Below are 9,005 nucleotides of genomic sequence, written 5' to 3' on the forward strand. Positions count from 1 at the left end.
ACCTCGGTGGGCCTTTGGGGGTGGTGGAGGGATAATACGACAAGAATGGAGAGAAGACTCTCAGGAGCACGGCTGCCCAGGGAGAAGGGAGGTGGTGAGGAAAGAAGCTATGCTCCTGCAGGATGCATGTTTGTCCCTTGGTTCAGCCGACACCCTCTTTGTTTGCTCCGTAGGCTCCTGGGCAGAGGCCTGAATATCTGCAGACACCTCCCCTTCACTAGTGTTTCCCAGGCCTGGCCCCGTCCTTTGCCAAGAACCAGGTTGTTGGGCAGGTCCTGGATCTGGCACAGAAGTGGGGGACCCAGATTGCTGAGAGCGCTCCTCAGAGCAAAGGTGCCCTGCAAGACAGAGTGGGCTTGGGATGGGGGCTCCAAGGGGATGATCACTGGGGCGCCTGGGTGGCTCAGTCGGTGGAGCATCTGGCTCTTGGTTTCAGCTCAGGTCATGATCTCATGGTGGGGAGATCGAGCTCTGCAGTAGGCTCGGTGCTGACAGTGCAGAGCCTGCTTGAGATTCTCTCTCTCTCTTCCTCTCTCTTACTGCCCCTTCCCACTCTCTCTCTCAAAATAAACATAAAAAAAAAAAAAGATTGGTCACCTAGGGCTCCAGGCACAAGTTATAACCCCATTCACTTGTCTCCCTGACTTTCTGAGTAATGCTGGTGGCACTTCCTTGGGAAGCAAGAAATGTAGACCAATCAGCATGAAACGTATTGACATAAGAGGACCCTTTCTGTTACTAAAAGGTGGGGAACTACCCCCAGCCTGCCACCAGGGGACCAGACCCCACAGCCTTTCCACTAAGAAACAGCCCGTGGCCTCCACTCGCACCCCTCTCTTGTTCCTGGCCTTCATTACACACGTCCCTTTCGTTCTGAAGCATCTATTGGTCATCAGCTGCATATCAGACACTAAGCTGGGTGTTCACAAGCGAGAGATGGATCTCACGCAGCACCTGTCTTCACAGAGCTCATGGATCTGCACAGACAGATAAGCAAATAATTATGATACGGTCAGAGGACTAAGATGTTGTTGGGGATTTCAGGCAATTCCTCCAAAGAGGCCATGGGAGTTGGGTCTTGGAGGATGAACAGAAGTTTCCTATGTATAGGAATACTTAACCCTGGTGGGACATTGGAATCACCTAAGGAGATTATTAAATACTGATATGAAGTATTTATGCCAAAGGCCCATCTCCATGAATTCTGATGTATTCATCTGGAGTGTGACTGGGGCATTGGGACTTTTTTAAAATTTCTTAATATTTATTTTATTTTTGAGAGAGAGTGTGTGAGAGAGAGAAAGAGAGCAAGCGACTGGGAGAGAGGCAGAGAGAGAACGAGACACAGAATCCGAAGCAGAGCCCAATGCGGAGCTCGAACCCACAAACTATGAGATCATGACCTGAGCCGAAGTCGGTGCTCACCCAACTGAGCTTCCCAAGCACCCTTAGATTTGGGATTTTAAAAAGCTCTTTAAATGATTCCAAAGTGCTGGCAAAATGGAGAGCTACTGGTTTAAGTGGGCTCAGGTCTCTGACAAAAAAGTGAGTTAGAATCACTGATGTGGGATACAGGCTGGGCCAAAAATGTGGATGAGCAGACGTGGGTGTGTGTGTATAACTCTATGTGCACATGGACACACACGTACATGTGTGAATAATTAAAAGTCCATGCTTTTCTTTCTTTTTCCAGCTTCTCCCCCGGTACAGCAGCTTGTGTTTTTGAGCGCGCGCGCATGTGCGCGCACACACACACACAAATGTACACTCCTTCTTGTGTACACATGCACACTTATATACACACTTGCAGACATTCCTGGGGAAGGGCAATCCATTTGAGGTAGATTGAGCTTGCCAATTTCACTGGCCCTCTTTCGGGCCGTTTTATGGAAGCAGCCATGCAGGAAGACCCTTGGCCAAATACAAAATTATGAAGAACCACCCTCCTCATATCCCAGTCCAGCTGAGGGTTTGTGGTCACAGAGCCCTGCAGGCTTGCTTGTGGCACAGCCTCCTGCTTCGTTGGGTCCTGGCCCCGCGTGCTGGTGATGGCTCATCAGTCAGCAGCCACAGAAGGACACAGGGGACCTGCGTGAGTGTGCCACACATGTCGTGTGTGTACCTCTGAGTGCCTGCCTGGTTCCTGCAGCACGCATGCTTCCTGCTCTCCTCAGGACACGGCCCACAAAGAACCGCGCCAGGACTCGGAGCTCCCGGCTCCACCCAGCGTTTTAAGACTCTTCAAACACGGTGCACATCAGCTGCACTGCTTCCTGGTTCTGGCCCCAGATCATCCCAGAAGAGAGGCTTAAGTTCTGGGGAGGGTGGTCCGTGAGTCCCTGGGCCCCTTTTCTGGGCTCACAGCTGGGCCAGGGCCCCGGTGGATTCCGTCTCCCCACACGGTGACTCCTTTCTGTCCCCATGGCCACCACTCTGGCCAGAGACCTCCTCCTACCCTCCCTCTACCAGCCCAAGTCTTCCAAGGCCTGGGCTGTCCTTTTTCCTCCAACCCCCCCTTCCCCCTTTCTCACCAGCCTGCGAGGAGGAGGGGCAGGTCCCAGGGGCAGGGAACCAGTAACTGTGCTGGGACTGTGCTGGGAGCCAGGGGAACCCACAGCGCCCCTCATGCCCGTGATCCAGGGCGGAGATGTGGGCAAGCGCTGTGCTGTGGGAGGCCAGCTGCCTCCCTCCGTCCATGCTATTTTCCTGAGCAGCAACGTAGTCCTCACCAGTAGCTTGGTGACAGATAGCCTGGCCTTCTCAGAACAAAACTCTGACATCTCCAAGAGTTTCCTTCAAGGGGACTTGTAATGCCATTGTCACCCTGACCTCTTGCTGCAGCCCCCCTGCAGAGCTGCATCTGTTTCCAGGCTCCAGGAGCGTGGGGCAGCAGGGAGGGAGCCCTGCCTGGGCGAGATGGTAGCAGTGAGGGACCAGAGGAAGGGCAGCTGGCTTTTCCTTTGCTACCTGACCTCCCACCTGGTTCTCACCTTGACACACTTCTCCCCTCTGAGACCCCAGACCCCAGACAAGCTCTGTCTGCCTTCCTGAAGCCAGGCACCCCCAAGGAACTTGGATTTATAAATAATGACCCGGTTTTACAGATTTGGGCACATGTCTAAACTTCAGGTGGCACTATGAATTCCTAGAGGGCTGAGATGGTGTCTAATCCATTTCCAAATCCTCGAAAAGGCCTAGAAAAATTTATATATTGGTTTCTTTGTTAAATGAATAAAAAGTGGAAAATATGGTGATTCCCGCATTTACTTCCATCCTTCCACAAATAGCTACTATGCAGCTAATTTGTTCAAGACCCCGAGAGAATGGGACACAGGCCTTTTCCAAAACCTCAAAGAGGCTCCAAGGGAGAGGGTCCAGAGCAGAGTGGAGCCTGGGCGTGGGGCTTTTTGCCCTTTCTGGAGCTGAGAGCCTTTTGAGAACCGAGCTCCCGCGAAGAGGACAGCGTCGGAGTACACAGATCAGGCACGGAGTAGGTGAAAGTCTGTCGACCAGGTGTGGATGAACAAATGGGCGCTGCCACACCCCCTGACCGCCCCACCTCAGACGTCACCAATCAGCGGTGGCCTTCCTTCCCGGGCAGGGGGTCGGAGGTCCTGACCGCTCTCCGGGCACCCACTATTAATCAATCAAAGAGATGCGCTCTTTCTGCCCTCCTGGACCAAGTTTCAGTAGGAACACCCTGAGACCAGCCTCTTGGGTGCACCGCTGGGAAGACCTGACTGAGGCCAGGTGAGGAGGCCTGCCTTCGCTCTTGCTCATGGGGCTGTGTGGCGCCCCCTGGCTGGCCTCTCTGTCCTTGATCTGTTCCCGGCTGACCCTAACTCCGCTGTGGCTGATAGTGGTTTATTTCTGAAGGCCCTCCCGTGGGCCCATCTCAGCCAGATCAAAGTCCAGGTTACTTAGCTGCCCAACGGACCTGTGGCGAATGGTCCCCAATGTCCTCCAGCGTCTCCAACGTCCCCCTAGTCTCTGTGACCCCCAATTTGGCATCCTGGATTGCTGGCCGAATTCCAGTTTCCTTTTCTCTGGCTGCCCATGAAGCAACGTGCTTTCTGAACCCTGGTGTTTGCTGCAGTGGAAACAGTTCCTTTTCAGTCTAACTTCTCTCTGCATCGGATCCACCTAGGCCCCCTGGTTCCTCCCAGAACGGGAGTTCACCCAGTCCCAGAATGTGGGCAGCCAGAGTGAGCCTGCTTTATCCAACAGCAATGGCCTCCTTCCCAAGGGCTCCTCTCTCCGGTTCACATATATATAAAAACATCTCCACCTCTGTCCCATCTTCACGGAAAGCCCAGCATCACTCCAGATCTCTGAGGATTCTCAGGGGCCTTCTATCCCCATGGTTATCTCAGCTGATTTCTTGGGTCCATTGAATTCATAATCTCTCTCCCGATTGCCTCCTATAGCTGGTGCTCTCTCTCTAGCCCACCTCAGCTCAAGGGAACATAGCCACATTTCCCTGATTTCTCCCAAACATCACTCACATAAGGCAGTTGCATGTAGAGGAATTATTTTTCTCGATGATTTTTAAAGAAATGTTTACACTCACACAAAAAACAAACAAGGCCTTGCCTTTTTCTTCCCAATTTATGTAGCTGATTTCATATATTTTTGACAGGTTCATCATGTTTCCGGCAGTTATAAATATTTTCCCCTCTGGCTTCGCTCCCTGACAATACATTTCTGGGCTGTGACTCACCCTAAGTTATCCCACAGCTGGGGCTTGAATCCAGCCTTTTTTCTTCAGTCTAATATCCCCCTTAACCGACCCCAGGCCCCCTCAAAACCCACGCCAGACAACATGAGACTATAAAATATGATGTCCAGTGAAAAGGTCATGAGCAAATAAGGCGGCTGGCTAGGGTTCTCACCCACCCTCGGCTGAGCAGTATCCAAGGTCTTGCTTCTGGGGCGAAAGAGGCATGGAGATGCATGCCCTGGGGCAGCGCACTTCTCCCTTCAGGCTTTCCTCTGAAAACAGCTGACTGAGGACACCAGGAAGGGGGACAGGACAAAGCCTGCCCCTCCCCCAAGAAGCAGACAGAGCCCAGAACTTAGCCCTGTGCCAGCCCCGTACCCCAAACCACCTCCAAAGCCATCTGGCCCACAGACAACAAGCATTCATCCTCTGGGGTTTCATTTCCAGCTCCACACCAGAAGTTTCTAGAGAATTTCCCTCTTGCACACACATACATGCGTGCAACACACAATTTTTTTTTAAATAAAGAACTCAAAATGTTTCCAAGTCTCAAGAAAGAAATCTCCATTTTTGGAGAAGAAAATAAAACAAAAAGTAAAGGGTTTTTTGGCACACTTTGGGATAGCTATGTTGACCTTTATTTTCTAAACAAAAAGCTGGATTTGACAAAGATTTTAGTGCCTCTTTTAGGTGTGACAGGCAGCCTAGGAAACCAAATCTGCAATTTGAGGAACAGCTCTGGGATGAACAGGATTGGGCCTTCTAAGAACAAAGGGGTTTGATGATCCTCTCCTCCAAAGGACCCCCCAGTGTAATACGCTCCTCTGAAAAGTCCTGCAGTAGGAAAACATTTACTTTGAGAAAAGATCGCCTCTCCAACTAGTTCAGCACTTACTCTTTAAAAAAAAAAAATGCTGGGGCACCTAGGTGGCTCAGTTAGTTAAGCATCTGACTTCAGCTCAGGTCATGACCTCATGGCTTATTTGTGAGTCCAAGCCCTGCGTCGGGCTCAATGCTGACAGCTCAGAACCTGGAGACTGCTTTAGATTCTGTCTCCCTCTCTCTCTCTGTCCCTCCCCTGCTCGTGCTCTGTCCCCCTCTCTGAAAAATAAACATTTAAAAAATGTTTTTACCGTGGTAAAATATATGTAACATAATATTTATTATTTTAACCATTTTTAGGGTCACAATTCAGTGGCATTAAATATGTGCACAATGTTGTATAACCGTCACCACTTTGTTATCACCCCCAACAAAAACCCTTCCCACCTCTCCACAGCCTCTGGTAGCTTCTATTCTACTTTCTGTCTCTATGAACTTGCCTATTCTAGGTACCTCAAGGAAGTGAAATTGTACAATAATTTGTCCTTCTCTATCAGGCTTACTGCACTAAGCATGATGTTCTTAAGGTCTGTCCATGTTGTAGCATGTGTCAGAATTTTATTCCTTTTTGTGACTGAATAATATTCCGTTGTATGTGTATGCTACATTTTGTTTATTCCTTCTATTGACGGAGCCCACTTAATTTTTATTTTATACCCCTCTCTCTCATGGGACACTAAGGGGGTTCCCTGGAACACAGTTTGGAGACTGCTGATGTATGGAGCCCCTAGAATGTTTGGAGTTTGAGTGGGCCAGGATTTCCTTACCCGCATGCTTGCCCCAGGCATTGCCAGAAGTGCTCTGGTCAGCCTCAGTCTCCAAACTCAAGGACGGGCTGAAGCTGCGAGAGGTAAAGCTGTCTAAGAAGTAGCTTGGACGGGCCCTCAGTGGTCAGTGCTTGGGGAAATGAGGGAGAGCCTTGCCCTCTCACCCTCGCAGGACGCATTGCCCTGCTTGTGCTGCGGGCCCCCCCTGGGATGACTGACAGCACAGCGTTGGTGACATCTGTCAGGGCTTTGATGGTAGGACTGGCCAGGAGCCAAACTTGAGGGGAGCAATTGCCTGAGAGGCCCCGGCCCCCTTTTGGCAGCTTCACAGGTGCGCCCTGTCCTGTTCCTTCAGGAGCTGGACGACGTGTTCTGAACCACTGCCCACCCCACCCCCACCCCGCCCTTCCCTGTCAGCACTTCCCACAGACACTGCTTTCTAGCAGGCAGGCAGACACGCGAGGCTCAGTCCCCCCTGGAGGGGGTCTTCGCTGCCCCTCTCTCCTCCCAGAGGAGCCGGTCTGGGAAAGGCAATCGGGGCAGCAGCCATAGTTGAGCCTCCTGTGACTGGGGGAGAACCTGGGCCCCTCCAGGAAGCTGGAGGCCTGGAGTCCGGCTTGGCCGCCTCTCTTGACCACACGTAGCCAGAGGCTCTGTGACCTCTGAAGGTTCCTCGCGGCGATGTCCAACCCGGGTCCCAAACTGCGTGGGTCCTGCCTGAGTGCTGGAGGTCAGGGCTCAGGTTACAGCCCCACCACAAGGAGCGCGAAGCCATGCCTCGATCTTGCTAGAATGGCTGTATTTCTCCTCCCGAGAGATTATCTTTTAAACCAGAGAACTATTTGAAGGAGCAGAGACCTTGCCAGAGTTGTAAAACAAAACAAAAAAGCAACGGCATCTTTAGAGAAATTACAAATAAACGAGCGATCATCCTTCTAATCTGGGTACAGGTCACCTCCCCAACCCGCAGCTCCATCCCCTCAACGAAAGGTCCAAACTCCAAACTTTATCCCTTTGTCCAAACTCCACGGGTCTTGGACCCCCCCCCCCCCCACCGGGCACATCCCTTCACTTCACATCACTGATACTTGCCTCTCCCTCCATCTTTGTGGCTCAGTCGTGAGCTGCAGGAGGGCAGGGAGAGGGTCCGGCTGGCAGTGCAGGGCCTGAGGCCTTGCCCGACCCCACGACCCCACAGCTGCTCTGGGTGGGGGAGGCCTCCTTGGGATTCTCTGCCCTGGTGAGGGGCTGCAGGGTGAGCCCAGGGGGTCCTGCCCATCCCACCCCGGCCTGCCTGCTGTTCTGTGGAGCCCAGCAGAGATTCGGGTGAGGGAGGAAAGTATCAAGAGGAGGTTCTCAGCGTGAAAGGAATGAGAAGCAAGGGCCACATGGAGCACTCAGTGAGGGACACCGGTGACGCTTCTCCAGCCCCAAGCTGTTCAGAGGCTTGGAGTGAAATCGCCTCACCCACAGGACAAGGCTGCGGCGGGGAGGGGCGGCTCATCCGTGCTGGGGCCTGTGAGCTCCTGCCCCCTAGGGCCCGAGTCCACCTTGAGATCTGCCTTCTTCTCCCAGAGCTCTGTCTCCCTCTCCCACCTGGGCCAGTGACAGAGCCCAATCCTGCCAGGAGCCAGGCCTCTCTCGGTTCTTCTCCGTCCTCGGTGGGAGCCCATTTTTTGCCTCCTTTTGCCTGCTTTCCTCTTCCCAGCCTGGTTTCCTCCAGTATGGACTGGTTCTCAGCGCGGCTGCTTACTCCTGTGTGACCCAGGCAAAGCATTCCCTTTTCTGAGCCTCAGTTTCCATTCATAAAATACGTGGTTGGAGGACATGGTAACTAAATCTTCTTCCAGCTACATAATTCTGTCACTCTAGAAGCTATCAGTCAATACCAGACTGAGTTAAAAATCTACTTTAAAAAATCTACTTAAATTCGATTCTAATTTCACCAATTGAAGCTGTCTGCCCCACCATGCATCACCCACGGTGGGAAGGAAGAGGCATTTCAATCCATCTGCTTTTCTCACTTAGGACTGGCCTTGGCTGGCCCTCTGGGCCCCTCCCAGGGCTGTGGAACTTCCTCTGCCCTGTCCTCAGTCCTCAGTCCTCAGGTTCATTTCCTCCCCGGGGCCTGAGCACTTTCGCAAGGAGCCAGTGCTTTACTTGCTGCCTGGAGGCTCACTCAGAGGTGGGGCCTGAATCAGCCTGGCAGGCACCCACTTGCTGTAGATGAGACTTAATTAACGCAGGATCTGCTTTCCTCTGGGCCTGGGCGAGAGGCACCCACCTTAGGCGCTCAAGGACACCGTGGCATGGTCCATTGTTACCTGGAGAAGCCCGGTTGCCCTTGCACTGCTGGCCGGGTCTGTCAGCTGCTGTGCTCTGGCTCTTCCTTGCTCTCGGGAGTTCTTTTCGCCTCCCTCCCGGAGGGGCTCATTCAAGTCCAGGCCCACCCTCATGACTCAAGTCCTTCTCCAGGGCCACACCTTCTATCGATTCCAGCGCCAGATGTTCATGATGCTAAGTCCAGAGTCGGCCCTTAGTGCTCACCAGAACTGACCTGTCCACATGTTTGAGGCAGCCCATCTCCCGTCCCCGAAGTAGCACTCTGTCCCTCTGGACCACCTCCTACCTCTCTG

This window comes from Hyaena hyaena, unplaced genomic scaffold (assembly GCF_003009895.1).
Source record: "Hyaena hyaena isolate Hyena2069 unplaced genomic scaffold, ASM300989v1 scaffold_421, whole genome shotgun sequence".
NCBI classification, from domain to species: Eukaryota; Metazoa; Chordata; class Mammalia; order Carnivora; family Hyaenidae; genus Hyaena; species Hyaena hyaena.